Consider the following 13,996-nt stretch of genomic DNA (forward strand, 5'->3'; position numbering starts at 1 on the left):
GAACTGACATTCCAAAGCTTTTTCCAGCAAAGCTCAAGTTGCCAGCCCAAATGGAAATGAGGTTTCCCTCCTGATCTGGCCTGTATTCTACTATTTTGAACATATACCACGCTCAGATTTGTTTCCAAGTGTCCCATATGGTGTGGATACGTTCCTGCTTTTGTGCTGCCCATACAAAACCTTCCATTGATCTCTTATACTCTGTTCTGCACAAATGCTATGCTAGTATAAAGCTTTAATTCTTTTTTTTTTTTTTTTTTTAAGAGCAAACAAGCATTTCTTATACATCAATTCACTTTTAGAGAAAGTAGAACTGGAAAAACTCAACCTCTGTAGCTCTTAATATAATCTGTAAATCATGACCTGCTAATGGCAACCACATGTGAAATCTCTGAAGGTTCAGGCTTTCCATTTAACAGAGGGTTTGTGATAAACCTCAAGGTACAGTCAACGGTCGATGGTTTTTTCTAGTTCTCAAACTCACCGACAGCGTTGAATGTTCACTGAAGCTATCCAAAGATGGCTGTATACATGCACTGTACAGATTTTCCATGCATATGTTTTCCATAGACTGGCTGTGGAAACACTGCTGAGGACTGCACATTCTTTATTGTAAAGCCTTAAACTGCAAAGTATTTTAATTACGGAATGGAACCTTGAGGACTAATGAATTGCAGAAGTGTAACGCTCTGGTTGTGGATGCTGAGTTGACTTAGTATTTCTTAAACCAGCTTGGAATATATCGGCGTTGCAGTTGTGGAAAAACCTTTCCTCTTGTGGATAGGCATGTTCTCAATAGCAGCACCAAGGATGTTTATAATGATTCTGATTTCTTTATTAAGTTCACTTAAAAACCAAAAAGACTGGGGGTGGGGGGCACCCATAATGCTAAACCAACAGAAATGAGAGAAGGGGATCTACTTCTTAGTGGAGTACATAGTGTCTGTATTTCCACAGCTCCTGTCCCCACTCTTCTTTCCCCTGAAAAGAGGAAAAGGGGGTTTAATCTCTTTAAATCTCTATATTGCATCTAATTATCTTCACCTTTTCCACCTGGCTCGCATGGTTCCAGAGAGATGAATTATTTGCAGTTTGTTTGTTAAAAAGTAAATCTGCTGCTGTATCTGAAATAACTTTCCTGTGAGTGCAGTGGAGCCTACAGAGTCAGCAGGGATAATTTACGGTTAAATGCTGGAAACTTGCTTTAAATTTGGAGTATTTTCTCTTGTTGTAGGGATCTAGCAGTTTCTCTCTGAATATCCTGAGCTGATACATGTAATTTAACAGTAAGCGTATTGTCTAATAAAGTACTTGAAGCAATCTTGCTCCAGGAATACAGTTCGTAGCCTGCACTTAAACTGATTGATTTTAATGGTATCGTTAAACATCAGCTGATACTGAAAATCAAAAGAATTCTCTGAAAATTAGTCTCACCTTTTTCTTGCCATCTCTTGGAGTAGGAGCTGGTGGAAAGAACAAAGACAATTTGAATTAATCACAAGCAGTGCTCAGCCTGGAGTGTTAAGCCGCAGGAGTGTCCCAGTGTGAAGGGTGACTACATGTGGTAGGTATAACATAAATCAAGGAAACTCAGTTCAAGTCAAGCATGAAATTTTGGTTTTAACAAACCAAAACAGTGTGTTTGTATTTAAAGGACACTGTGAGAGAGGCTTTTTTCTCAATTCACTACTTCTTCCTCCTTTATCCCTCCAATGACCTTCGAGGTAGTAACTTTCATCTTGTTTCATGATTTCAGAGCCTGAATTTCTTCTGAATGTTAAACTGTACACGTTATTTCTGTACCCTGGCTGCACACTCCTTCCCCTTTGCAAAGTTCAAAGCTCTCCATCAGATTTTTTGGACAGACTCCGAAATGATAAAATAGTTCTCTGGAAACTGTAAGTGGGCAATATGTGCAAGGCAAACTCCAGAAGTTATGGTCTGCACTGAACCTTCAGCACACCTTCCTCTCTCTGAGACTTCTTTCACCTAGGAAGCACTGAAACGAGCTGACAGCTGCCACCTCGATTGTTATTCCTTAATTATTATTTTTTGTTTGTAAAAAAGCATTAAGTGGACCCTCCCCAGATGCTGACAGGAGTCCCTGAAAGCCCAACTCTGTTCTCTGTGCACGGAACACCTTGTGAACTGGGATCCCTGTAAGGCCACCAGGCAGGAGGCAGTGATTGCTGAACTAGACTTTTCTATGAATGAAAGTATTGAACATTTGGAGCACATGGGGTTTTCTTTCAATTTGCATACAAACCCTGAAACACAGAGGTTAACATGGTAATTGTCTGGCACAGGATTGAGTTCATTTGGTGGATGTTTCTTATGCTCTTTTTATTTATGGTAGCTGAACAATTCTTACACCCTAATCCAATCATTCTACTAGCGCCTCACAATAAGGCTTTTATTTAGCAGGGCAGAAATCCCAACAGCACTGCCCTAAAGTATCACTAAATAAATTTTACATATGCATCTGGTAGTAAAACAGCTTTCCTTTCCCTCCCACCCCCTGTGCTGTAGCTGTGACTCTCATGAGGGAGGTGTGTGACCCCAGTGATAGAGACTGGGGCCAAGATTGTCCTCAGCACATGACAGTGTCCTACTGCCTGCCTGGAGCATCCATGGAAATGCCATGTGCAAGCACACTTGCTTTGTCCTGGAACAAGCTTTAACTGTACTGTAAGAAAATGTGTTTTCTTTGTCGAGGTAAATGACTTCAGCAGGGTAAGCATGCAAATACACCTTGGGGAGATAAGAGCATGGGACTGCTGGCAGTAATTTTAGTCATTGCTGTTTCATTGAAATTTGGGTGAGTGTTTAACTAGCAATGCCAAGGCCAAACACTTCAGATTCATCAGTCTTCTACAGTGAGCACTGGAGATTATTTTTAACTGTCCAAAAATTCCTTGGATTACTACTTGACAGTCCTGGGGCTACATGAAATCAGGGAACAAAGTTACCAGTCTGTTCCATTTGCCCTTTTAGAACATAGTGCTGTGATGGTGATCCTGGAGAAAATAGATGCAGAGCTCTGCTGGGACCTGGCAGAAATGCTGTTGGTACCAGTTTCCAGCCTTTTAGGGAGGACTTACCAAGTTCTTTTGATCTCATTCTAGGTTGACAAGCTTGCTTGTGGATGCAACATACCCTAGACTTTTGTAAGGTGTTTGACTTAATACCGAATGACAATTTAAACTGGTATGATACAAATTTGCTGTGGCAAATGTTAAAGGGATTAACAAATGACAAACGGGGAGGTTTGAATGCAGTTCCAAGTGGGAACGTGATCCAGTTGGCGCAGCCTTAGAATGACTTGGCCATGTCCTAAAGCATCGTGGTTTCTGGCCTGGGAGAAACGTAGTATCCCAGGTTAGCAGGTTTGGGGTATTTTAGACAGAAGAGTGACACAGATTTGAATCTCTAGATAAATCAGGTGTAAGTGAATGCTTTGGTACAGTCGAATGCAAAGTTCCATGTTTGGGAACCAGGAATACAGAGCATGTGTGAGGATAAAGGACTCGGCCCATGAAGTGGTACTTGCCACAAGGATAATTAACTGCATGTGTGTGCACAACCTGACTCCTACTACTGTGCAAACAATGAAATACTGAACAGCAGCACAGGCTGGTGCATCTGCATTTAGATCTCCTGAAACTGCTGAAAGGATGCTTTACCAGTTCTGGCACAGGATGCCCTGAAGACATCACTGAGCTGAGCAGGTTTCTGAAAGGTTGAGTGGAAAGCAATTAAATAATCAGAAAGACTGTCACTACTAAAATAAGGTTCTCTGAGGTAAACCAATGAAGGTTCAGGAGTTCTGTCCTGTCTCTTAGTATCTTCACCTGCACAGATGAGCCAGTTAGAGCATAGCAACCCTGCCCTGGGTTTGGGAATGGGTCTAGCTTCATAGCAGGGAAGCAGAACCTTGGCAGTGGGTGTTAGCAGGGAAAAATGGTTTGACTCTTCAGAAACTCAAGGTATCAACTTGTGTTTCAAGAGCATATAGAAAGAGTGGAAAGTTTTTTTGACCTATAGGGATGTGATTTTGCAAGAAAATTATACTAGACACTCATACCTGAAAAATACTAGGCTAAGACTCAGCAAGTGATTTCAGCTGAAAAGTAAAATTATTTTGGTTTTGATTCTTTTTGCCAAATGTGGTAGTATTTTAAAACAAGGCATTTATGAATGAGCTACTCTGGATGTTCTTGCAATCTGACATCCCAGACTGAGTAATGAGATGCCCTGTATTTTTTTAAGTGCTTCACTGAACTCTTTCTGAGCTATCAAAATGGTGAAATAGTTGTATTTTTAAAGCAAAACTTGTTTTATGTTTCTAGAACAAACACACAAGCTCTCAGGATCAAACTCTCCATCTCCTGTGACCTCCTAAAGGAAATAGTTGTCAAATTTGCTTGGTAGAGGAGGCTGGAAGACATGACCATGGGCAGGGGCTTTCTTGCTGACCTACTTAGACAGGAGGGATCACCTGGATTAGAGCCCAGCTCGCTGTCCTGTCTCCAGAGTTGTTCTGTGCAAGGTGAAGGGATCAGCATGCGACATCTCAAGCCCCTGCCCTCACACCACATTTCCCCAAGGACTGAGCACAGTCTCACTCAGGCTGGGGAGACGATCAGGAGCTTCTTCAGGACCGTAACAGCTTCCCAGCACTCCAGGGGTGGTGGGAGGGATGTTGTTCTGAGAAGACAAGCAGGGATGGGTTTGGAGGGAGCTCCATTTATGAACTGTTTGTACCTGGACTGGAACAAAATGACCTCAGCCCAGGATGTCTCAGTAACGGTGTCATCTTCTCCTTTCACAGAACTTCAGAAATTGTCTTTGTTGGGAAAAAACTACTTTGGGATGTTTGGGACCACTACTGAATTGCAGCTGTTGGCTGCAATCAATAAAGCAGTTCTGACTCTTAAATAAAATCAAACCAGTGGCTAATGGATGTTTGGAGAAGGATACAAGGAGGAGAAGCTTGCATATTTCCTGCTAATCATCTCCTGTCTTCCAGACATTTTTCAGCACACACAGACTTCTGGAGACAGGCTTCTGTGCGTTCAGTCAGCAGGAATGCATTTTTCTTTTCATGAATTTGCACAGCTTCCCTGTGAACTTTTATCCCCTGTCTGTTAAGATAACATTTGTTGCCATGAAGATGATTGGCTGTGTTAGATCCATCACTTTTAATGGAGAGGAATCTCAGGTGTCCTCCTGATGGATTCCTGCAGTTGCACTATGCCCCAGCACATCTAACGCTGGGTAAGCAGCTTTGTGAGATATAAATAACGTTGTCTTTTCTGCTGTATTAAACATGCTCACAGTTCTTCAACACTGAGGACTGCGCTGCTCCAGACCCAGGATGTGTTACATTTATTGTGGTGGTGAATTTAGGATAAGTGCTTCCTCAGAAGGTCCCCCTGTGAAGACTGCTCTTCTTGGCTGGCAGCTTTGTGTCTGTGAAGATCAAAAGATTTCCCATTAGCTGTGAATTCAGGCATAGTTCCTGTGCGTGTTTCGGGAAGGAGGAAGATGATCCTAACTGCAGATGATTCTGTTACCGAGACTGTTTTCTGCCTTTTAGCTTTTTAGAAATTGCTGGCAGAGTCATCAGTCTGACAGTTTTCACAAAAATTAGCTCCTGTGTTGCAGAGAATTGCCTTGTTGTGCTGAGGCTGGAAGGAGCTGGACTTGCCAGTCTTTGCTAGGGCAGGGAGGGCAGGAAGCACCATCGGTTCTCCTGCTGGTCCCCAGAGTCCAGCTGAGGTTCCCTTGTCATTGTTTCTGGATGTATAATGTAGCTGGATAATGTCAGAGAATCCTGAGTTTGGAGTTAAGGTCTCCTTTGCTTTGGTGGGGCAGTGCCTTGAGTGGGCTCACCCCGAGCACGACGCCTGCCCCTGGATGTGTGTTTCACAGGAATCATTTTCATTTTCCCACGTGAGATACTGAAGACATGGCCAGAACCTCCACTTGTAATGGCCAAACATGGGAAAAATATGCTGCAAAGTAATTGGGAGAGAAATCTGAGGTCTGTTTTGTTGAGATGGCTTCCTGTGACTTTAGACCAGGGACATGACCCCCATGGAACTGCTGCCACGTGCCCCTGTTCACACACTGATCATACACAACACTATAAAAATAGAGATTTCTTTTTATATATGCTAATTGTGACTTTCATATTTGATTCCCTGTTTGGAATATTAGCAATTCCACATGGATAAAGCTTAGGTTATCTGCTTGGGAAGCAGTACGGATGGAGAGGGATCAAATGAAGGATTTGCTTTTCATAATCATAATGTCTCCTGATGTGTTGGTAACTGTCCCTTTCAAGATAATTAGTTCCTGGTTTTCATCTTTGTAATCCAGCAATTTTCATCTGATAGACTTCAAGATTTGAAGTTCTTCTCAAAAGAAATACCTGTAAAACCTCACTTTTTGGCTCAGTTTTGGCAGTGCGGCACCTCTGGGTCAGTTTTACGCTGCCACCTTGTAAGACTCCATTTCATGATATACTCAGTGTAGTAAGGATTTTACTTCCAGTAACTGTATATAACTGAAGCAAAGAAAATGACATTACAGTGACATTGTAATGAGCAGGAAAATGAATCCTCATGTGGCTTTCTCCCCATCCTCCTCCCAAAGGTTATGAGATTTCTTATCCCTTGCCAACATCTGGCTTAGCTGGCAGCATGTTATTCTTTCCATGAGCAGTGTCTTCCTTGTGAGCTGAACGGGTGCCACACAGAACAAGTGCCCTGACCTCACTGAACCTCTGCAAGATCCTGGCTCCCATCTTCTGGCCGCGGTCACTCCCATTCAGCTACAGCAGGTACCACAAGGCCCAGATGGACGTGCTCCGGGCTGACAGGGAAACATCACATCCTAAGCATGGTCCCATCCACACCATGGATGGATTTCCACTATGTTTCCTTGCTCTTTTTTCCCGTTTTCACACCAAATTCATTCAGCCTTGTTTACACATGGTCTGAATGTACGTTGATCACGCGCTGGCTTTAGAGCTTCAGCCATGTTTCTGTGAGACTTTCCTCCCACTGTGTGTGGCTCAGCCAGAGCAGCACGTCTTGAACTGTTCTTCAGGTGTTAAAATTTAAAATAGAAGTGTCTTCAAAGACTTGTAGAACAACTAACTGTGATTTGGGGGTAAAAAAAGAGGCGGTCTCTTCTATCTGGTTACCAGGCAAATATTCTGTTGGAAGAAAGACTTCCTCCCCGGCCTCTTATATATTTAATTTCTTCGCTTTTGCGTGCTTTTAAATATTGGATGGATGTGGATATGACCCCCAGGTGAGCAGGACTCAGCCATTCTTCTCTGAATTATACATTTAGCCTATTCAAATGCAGCCATCATGTGAAACAAAAAGGAGAAAATGTACTTATGTTCATTTAGAAGAATGATCTCTGGATAACGTCACCAAATATCGCAGGGTTTTATCTTGCCTATAAAATAAATTGGTCCCAGTGTGCTGATATGCACATAAAAGTTTGAATATGAAAGTAGTATAAAATTCATATGAGTTGGTAGAACTCGCTTTAGAATTTTGAAAAAATGGGAACAGATTTCCTATGATCGATGCATGAGGGAGGGAGGGACGCGCTGCAGATTTTCATTTGTGAATCTCAACCTATTGGCATATTTTCTTTTTTGGTGCCCTTTCTCCTCATATTTGAGCGTATTAGCGACCTTTTGTCCTGGGGTGTGATGAGAGCACAAGTGTTCCTGATGTGCTTTGTACCCCAGCACCACAAGCCACAGAGACTGATGACGATGGTAATGCTCAAATTTGGTTGGTGGTCTTTGGACTGCGAGTTCTGCAATCACTTCATTGTTTTTATAGTTTTCCTTTTACACTGAACTCACTGGTGTTTAGAAAAGTTTCTAATATTTTAAGATACACTTTGTTGTCTTCCCTCTCGCCAGTACTTACACCAACAACAGCGGGGTTTGCATGGTCTGTGTTCTAGTAATTGCTCTCTACCAGAACAATTAAGAGCTGTGAGAGGAGAGGAAATTTGGATAAAATGTTCCAAATGGAAATCTGCTTTTATGTTGTTTCAGAATGACAACCCAGCAAGCATAGGTGGATGTACTGTAAATTGTCAGGATTCAGACAGCACCATCCTTATCCTCAGTAAACAGGCAGGGTTGGGAGGGACGTCTGGATCTGGGCAATCCACACCAACTCTCCTCCCAGGGCACCACAAAGCTCACACAGATACAAACAAAACAGCCTCACTCAAACATTTCTGTACGTTCTTCTCTTCCAAAGTAGACTGCAGAAATATTGCATCTACACCCTGGTTACTAAAGGCAAAAAATGAATTAAATAGGGCAAACAAAGCTGCAGCTAAGCTATTATGTATTTCAGATCGCTTAGTATTTGGCATGTGGACCAAATGCTTTAGATTATAAGGCATAAGCCTTTCAGAACCTTAAGTTATTTTAAAATTAAATGGATGACAGGCACAGGTCTGCTGCATGGATTTGATTTTCTTTGTATCTTAGCAGAAGTAGTAAGCAATGTCTCTAAGTATCTAATAAAGCTATTTTCTGCTATTACAGAAAGGTTTGCTATGAGAAACAGAACTGAGAGAGGACCACATTTTCAATAAAACAAATTGAACAGATTCTCAGAAATCTAGGTCACAGTAACAGATGACCTATACATGGTCCTAGTTTTTGATGCAACTGTCTAATCTGCTCTGAGAGTACTAGCCAGACATCATTCCTAATTGACCTTGATATTCAGTGAACAGAAAGAAAGCTAAAGCCACATGATATTTAAATCTTTAGCAGAAAATAATATATGGCAAACTTGAATGCATTCTGTTTTGCAACTAGGATCTTTTTAATGTGAACCTTGTCTGCAAACGTGTTGATCATCTTAAAGTCTGATTTTGAGGCTCTACCTAAAGAGATAAATCTGACTAGGAAGAGCCATTCATTACACCCAGTTGCAGGGGAGGGTTTTATGTATGTCTCATAACCACACTCTGTAATGCAGCCGCCCTGGTGGACTCCCCCAGCCTCCCCTGTGGAGGAGCAGCGTTCTCAGTGAGGTGAGAGCTCTCTCCTTGCCTGCACTGGGGGCTCAGCTCCAGCCTGAGCCCCCGGGGTACCCAGCCCTGGTTATGTAAATGGAGCTGCTGCCACTCCAGGGCACTGGTGTGTGTGCAGCTGGAAATGTAAGTAAATATGGGAGACTGGGAATTGATGTGCGTGGTGAAACCCTGACCACTTCTGCTCATCGACCAGATGAATCCTTTTTGTTCATGCCATCAGACTCAAGATGTAGCACTATTTGCAGAGGTACTGCAGACTTGTACACAGGAACAGAGGGATGTGTGCTCTAATGCTCAAGTAATGTGTGCTCAAAAGCCTGGAAAAAGCGAAGTAGGAAAGCCTTGAATACTCATATGACAAGGCATTTTCCAAGAGACCTATAAACTGATTTGGCTACCAAATTGAGAATCAGTAAACATATTGACAGAATTTTGGAGATTGGTAACCTGTAGCTTGCTGGACTCCATTGTGTTCCAGTCTGCCTGCACTGGACAAGCAGTGCCTGTGTCACCACTGGGCTCACCCTGCCGGGGCTGGAGCCAGCCCGGAGCACACAGCCCCGTCCCCCTGTGTTAGGGCAGCTCTGAGCTGAGGGCAGTGCCCGTGGGGGGACACGTTACTGCTCCACGTGCCGCCCGTGCCCACCCAGCCCTTACAGCTGGGCATCGCATCCCACCCAGCCTGGCCTTTCCGAGGGAAACACGGGTGAACCGCAGGGCTGAGCAGCGTGGTGGTGCAAAGCCAAGTTGTGCATGACCCCAAAGCCGTTATGGTGGAAAGGGACCTGCTACTGGGCAGCAGAATTCCCATTCCCAGGCTTCCTGCAATATTCATTCCCACACAATTAACTGCTAATGCAGGAGGGTTCTTGGGTTTGAGATGCAGCACTTGGCACTCAGAAATCTGCAGTTTTACCCAGGTCATTGCTGGCAGTGGGGTTCATTTCTTTGTGTTATGGTCCAAGGCAGCTGCAGATGGTTTGAGCTACTCTCAGGCAGAACACGGAGGGCAGGAATGACTGAGGTCTGTTTGAAGAGGTGATGTCATCAGACTGTACGTCCATGGTGCTTCTTAGGGAAACACATGCTTCCATGTTATCCTTAATATCAAAACACCCAATTGTTATCTTTTGAGTTCTTAACATTTGAAACTGTTGAGCACTATTAATCAGCGCTGTGGGTTTGAAACGATTACAGCATCTGCTGGCTATAATTAAGACAAAATGAAATTCCTAGGATTCCGCATTTTGTGTTAAATTGCCAAGTGTATTGTGAGATTGCAGCATACCTGACACATTTTTATTGGCAACCAACCCTGTAATGCAATACCATCTATTAATGGTCGGATTATACACGCACTGGTCTTCTGCATCTGCTGCACTTCCAAGGCTGTTAGTGGTTGTGACAGTGGTTCAGGCTTTATAAGCTTTCCCTTGGAATAGTTGTAACTGGAGTTGTGAAAACTGACTTTGGAATTATCTGTTATTTCTACGTGCAGTTTAAATAAACCCTGACCACATGAGAAGAGCCATCAGCATCCTTTTCTTATGTGCATGATGGGATTATTCCCATGTCCAGGCTGAGTCTGCAGATGTTTTGGGGGCAGGTTATGCCCAGGCATTCCTCTTATGGCTATTTCGATTAAGCAGAAGTGCTTTTTGCCTACTTATAATGGTCTGGTTTCCATTCAAAACTATGTGCTTAACAGGTACTCAAAATCTTACGACCCAATTGCAAGGACAAAATTTAACTTTTCAGCACATTTTTTTTAGACAGCACTTTCAAGGGGTAGGTTTTATCATCAGCATCTAGATGAATATTAACTATTAGCAGTCTTACAGGTAACAGAAAAGGTCGCTGTATTTTAAGAACACCATGGAATTTCATCTAAAAGTGTGTTGCAGATAGAGCCATCAATATCCTTAACCTTTATTAAAAATAATAATGTTTTTGTTCAAAGGCCTATTTTAGGTAGGTCCTCCTGGGCTTGTCAGTACCAGCAAGAAAAAAATCAAAATAGGTGATAAGAATTGGGCTAGATTACAATCAAGCTAAGTTTTACTGAGAAGTAATACACCCAGGCCATTGTACTCCATCAGGAAGAGAATTCAAGGAAGTTATATAATTACTCAGACAAAACTGACTCCTGTGAAAAGTATTTACATTCACATTTATATTTTTAATGTTCTGAAATAGCAGCTGAAAATTCTGTGAGCTGGCCCCTCACACGTACAGGTGTTTATTAGTTGTACAAGCAGCACTGTTTTTAGAAGTGTGTTCTTTTAGTCATCCAGCCTTCTTTTGCCCTACGTTGCTTGAAGGACCAGTGGAAGCAAGTCCATCATCTGCCTGATGGGCTGGTCAGAGCATTAGCAGTGCTCCTCCCAGGTGTCTCCCAGGAAGATGGACCTTCCTTGCTTTAGAACTCTTCCCCTTTTCCTGAGCTCACAAGGATTGTGTTGATAAAAACGTGCTTAATGGCAGCAAACAGCCCAACATTTGTTTCTGTATTCTATCATGCTTTGTATTGCTGCAGCTCATAACACACACACACACACACACTTTCCAGCTGCAATATAGAACTCTCACTTTCATTGTTTTTCCTGGGTGAAGAAGAGCCAAGTCATCCCACTCCTGCTGCGCTCGCAGTGAGGCTCACACCTAGAGACACCCTGACACTGTGTGCCTGGCACAGTTTTAACAGTCTTAAAAGCCTGTTGGACCAGGTATTTTATCTGGCGCTAAGGTGGTAGAGGAGGTAAGATTTATGGAAAAATACAAAAGGAGAGGAGGACCAGCCCCAACCCTCCCGCTCTTTGGGAGAGGACTGCCCTGAGCCCCGGTGCGCGGCCGCGGCGCCGCGCACAGCGAGGGGCTGGCTTCTCAGCTAATAAAACCCGCTGGTTGGTTTTCTAATCTCGATAATTTCTGCTCATTGGCTCCAATCAGCGGATTAAAGCCCAGTCTCCGAGCAGTTCTCATTTTAACTCCAGACTGGGGGGAAAGTAAGGGAAATGGGAGGTACCAGACACTGAGCAGTTTGGTTTTCTTATTTATTTTTGTGTTTCCCAAGTTGACACAACGGAACAATGTTCTCCTCCACAGCTGGTACTGGAGCTGCATGGAGTAAATTTACTGAACCTTTTAGGATGAAATAAGCTGCCCAGCCTTGTCGCCTTACAACCACCACTAAACCAAGTCTATTAGAACACCACCCCATCTCAGGCTGGACATCAGCCACCTCGGTAACAAATCTCTGCTTTTATAAACACTTTGAGGTTTTCTGTCCTTAAATTCTATTAATTTCCCCCCACACACTCCCCCCAAATTAAAATTTCCAGCCAGATCATGCTTCTGCCTTCCAGACTCAGGGCAGCTGAAAAGTAACCATATGGACTTCATGATTTTATGTACTGCGACAATAAAGCTTTTATGACATTCTAGGTGGTTAAAAATGGCAGTCAGGAGCTCTTAAACATGGCACAGGCATGTTGCTGTTCTGAACCGACAGACCTGCCAACAGTGCATCAAAAGCTGTAATTTCCTGTGCAGTGAAGCCCCTATCTCTGCTGCCTCCAGCTTTGTGTCCCAGGGCTTGTGCCTGTGTGCTAACAAATCTCTATTGTCCAGCGGGGCGAATAGTGGCTGGGACCAAAGAATTGCTGTCTGGTTTCTATTCAAATCCAGGTAGTCAGAGATATGAATGGAGTTTCTCGAACAGCCATGTGAATAACCTCTGCTCTGCGTGGAGCTGCAGGCGCTGCGCTGGCTGCTCTGCGCCGCGGCTCTGGGGAGCACACCACTTGGAAATACACTTTTAATGCTCCTCGTGGCTTTTAATACTTATTAACTTTTAAAATATGCTATCTCGCATTCCTGGACAAAACAAGGAGGGTAAATCATCCTCTTCTCAACTTACTAAACTTGTGGAAGAATTCTACTTAGAGCTTTCATAATGGGTTGTTTTTGCTGAGGAAACGATAGGAAAAGTTTATGAAAATTATTTTCTTAGAAAATACCAGATTTTTAAGTGTACATTGAACATATTTTATCATGCACAGAGCCCAAGCACCACTGCAGATGATTTGGGGGGGAAAATAAGTTAAATTTCTTTAGGTATCGTATACACAGCCCATTGCAATCATCACAGTAAATCACTGGAGATGGTTTGGGGGGGTAAATACATTAAATTTCTTTTAGATATTCTATAGAGTCCATTGCAAGCGTCACAACTAATCACTGTCGACAGTCTGGGAGCAAATATGTTAAATTTCTTCTAGAGCAAGTTATGATAAAAATTCCGAGTGTGATGGAGCAAGAACTGGGGGAATACTGCACATCGGGGCTCATTTTATTGCAGTTTTTTTGTATTTTTAATGATCTCGTTAATTAACATGAGGCTTATGGAATCGAGCCCTGCACGGCCACAGAACCAAACCGCCGAGACCGGGGCTGTCTCACCCTCTCCGACCACAACAACTGTCGCTAATCCGCCGCCGGTCGCGATACGGTCCGCGGGCGGGGCGGCCGAGCGCTCGCCCCCGCAGGTGCCACCGAAGCCAGACAAAAGGGGGGACCGGGGGCATCCTCTCCCTCCTCGCCGTCCCCGCCCGGGTCTCGGCGGTGCCGGGCGCTGCCGCCGCGGGGCGGGGACGGCGTGTCTGGGGCTGCCCCCCTCCTTTGTGTCCCCGTCTGGCTCAGTTCCTCCCCGCCAGCCCTCGGGCGACACGCGTGTCTGGTTACCGACCCGGACCCGCGAGCAACTTCCAGCGCTGCGGAATCGCTCGAGTTTCTCCTTCTTCTTCGGGGGAGGAGGGAATAAAGCGGGGAGGGGGGAGCAAGGGGGAGCTGCTGCCTGTTCCCCCCTCCCCCGGTACCGGCGGGGAGCGGCTGCTCC

At 44.0% G+C, this 13,996-nt stretch overlaps 1 protein-coding gene and 1 long non-coding RNA gene across 6 annotated transcripts in view; one reads left to right on the top strand and one right to left on the bottom strand.

Annotated features, from left to right (window-relative positions):
• Positions 1–13,996, top strand: part of NR6A1 (nuclear receptor subfamily 6 group A member 1) — a 76,837-nt gene that overhangs the window by 17,676 nt on the left and 45,165 nt on the right. The window lies entirely within an intron of this gene.
• Positions 1–13,996, bottom strand: part of LOC125336625 — a 28,577-nt gene that overhangs the window by 14,233 nt on the left and 348 nt on the right. For 2 of the 4 annotated variants that reach the window (XR_007207814.1, XR_007207815.1), the window contains exon 2: positions 1,435–1,463. This is a non-coding gene — a long non-coding RNA (uncharacterized LOC125336625). Of the gene's footprint in view, positions 1–1,434; positions 5,473–13,996 lie in introns of all 4 variants that reach the window. The other 2 variants (XR_007207816.1, XR_007207817.1) reach the window with 1 other exon arrangement.

The sequence above is a fragment of the Corvus hawaiiensis genome, chromosome 21 (assembly GCF_020740725.1).
Source record: "Corvus hawaiiensis isolate bCorHaw1 chromosome 21, bCorHaw1.pri.cur, whole genome shotgun sequence".
Classification (NCBI taxonomy): domain Eukaryota; kingdom Metazoa; phylum Chordata; class Aves; order Passeriformes; family Corvidae; genus Corvus; species Corvus hawaiiensis.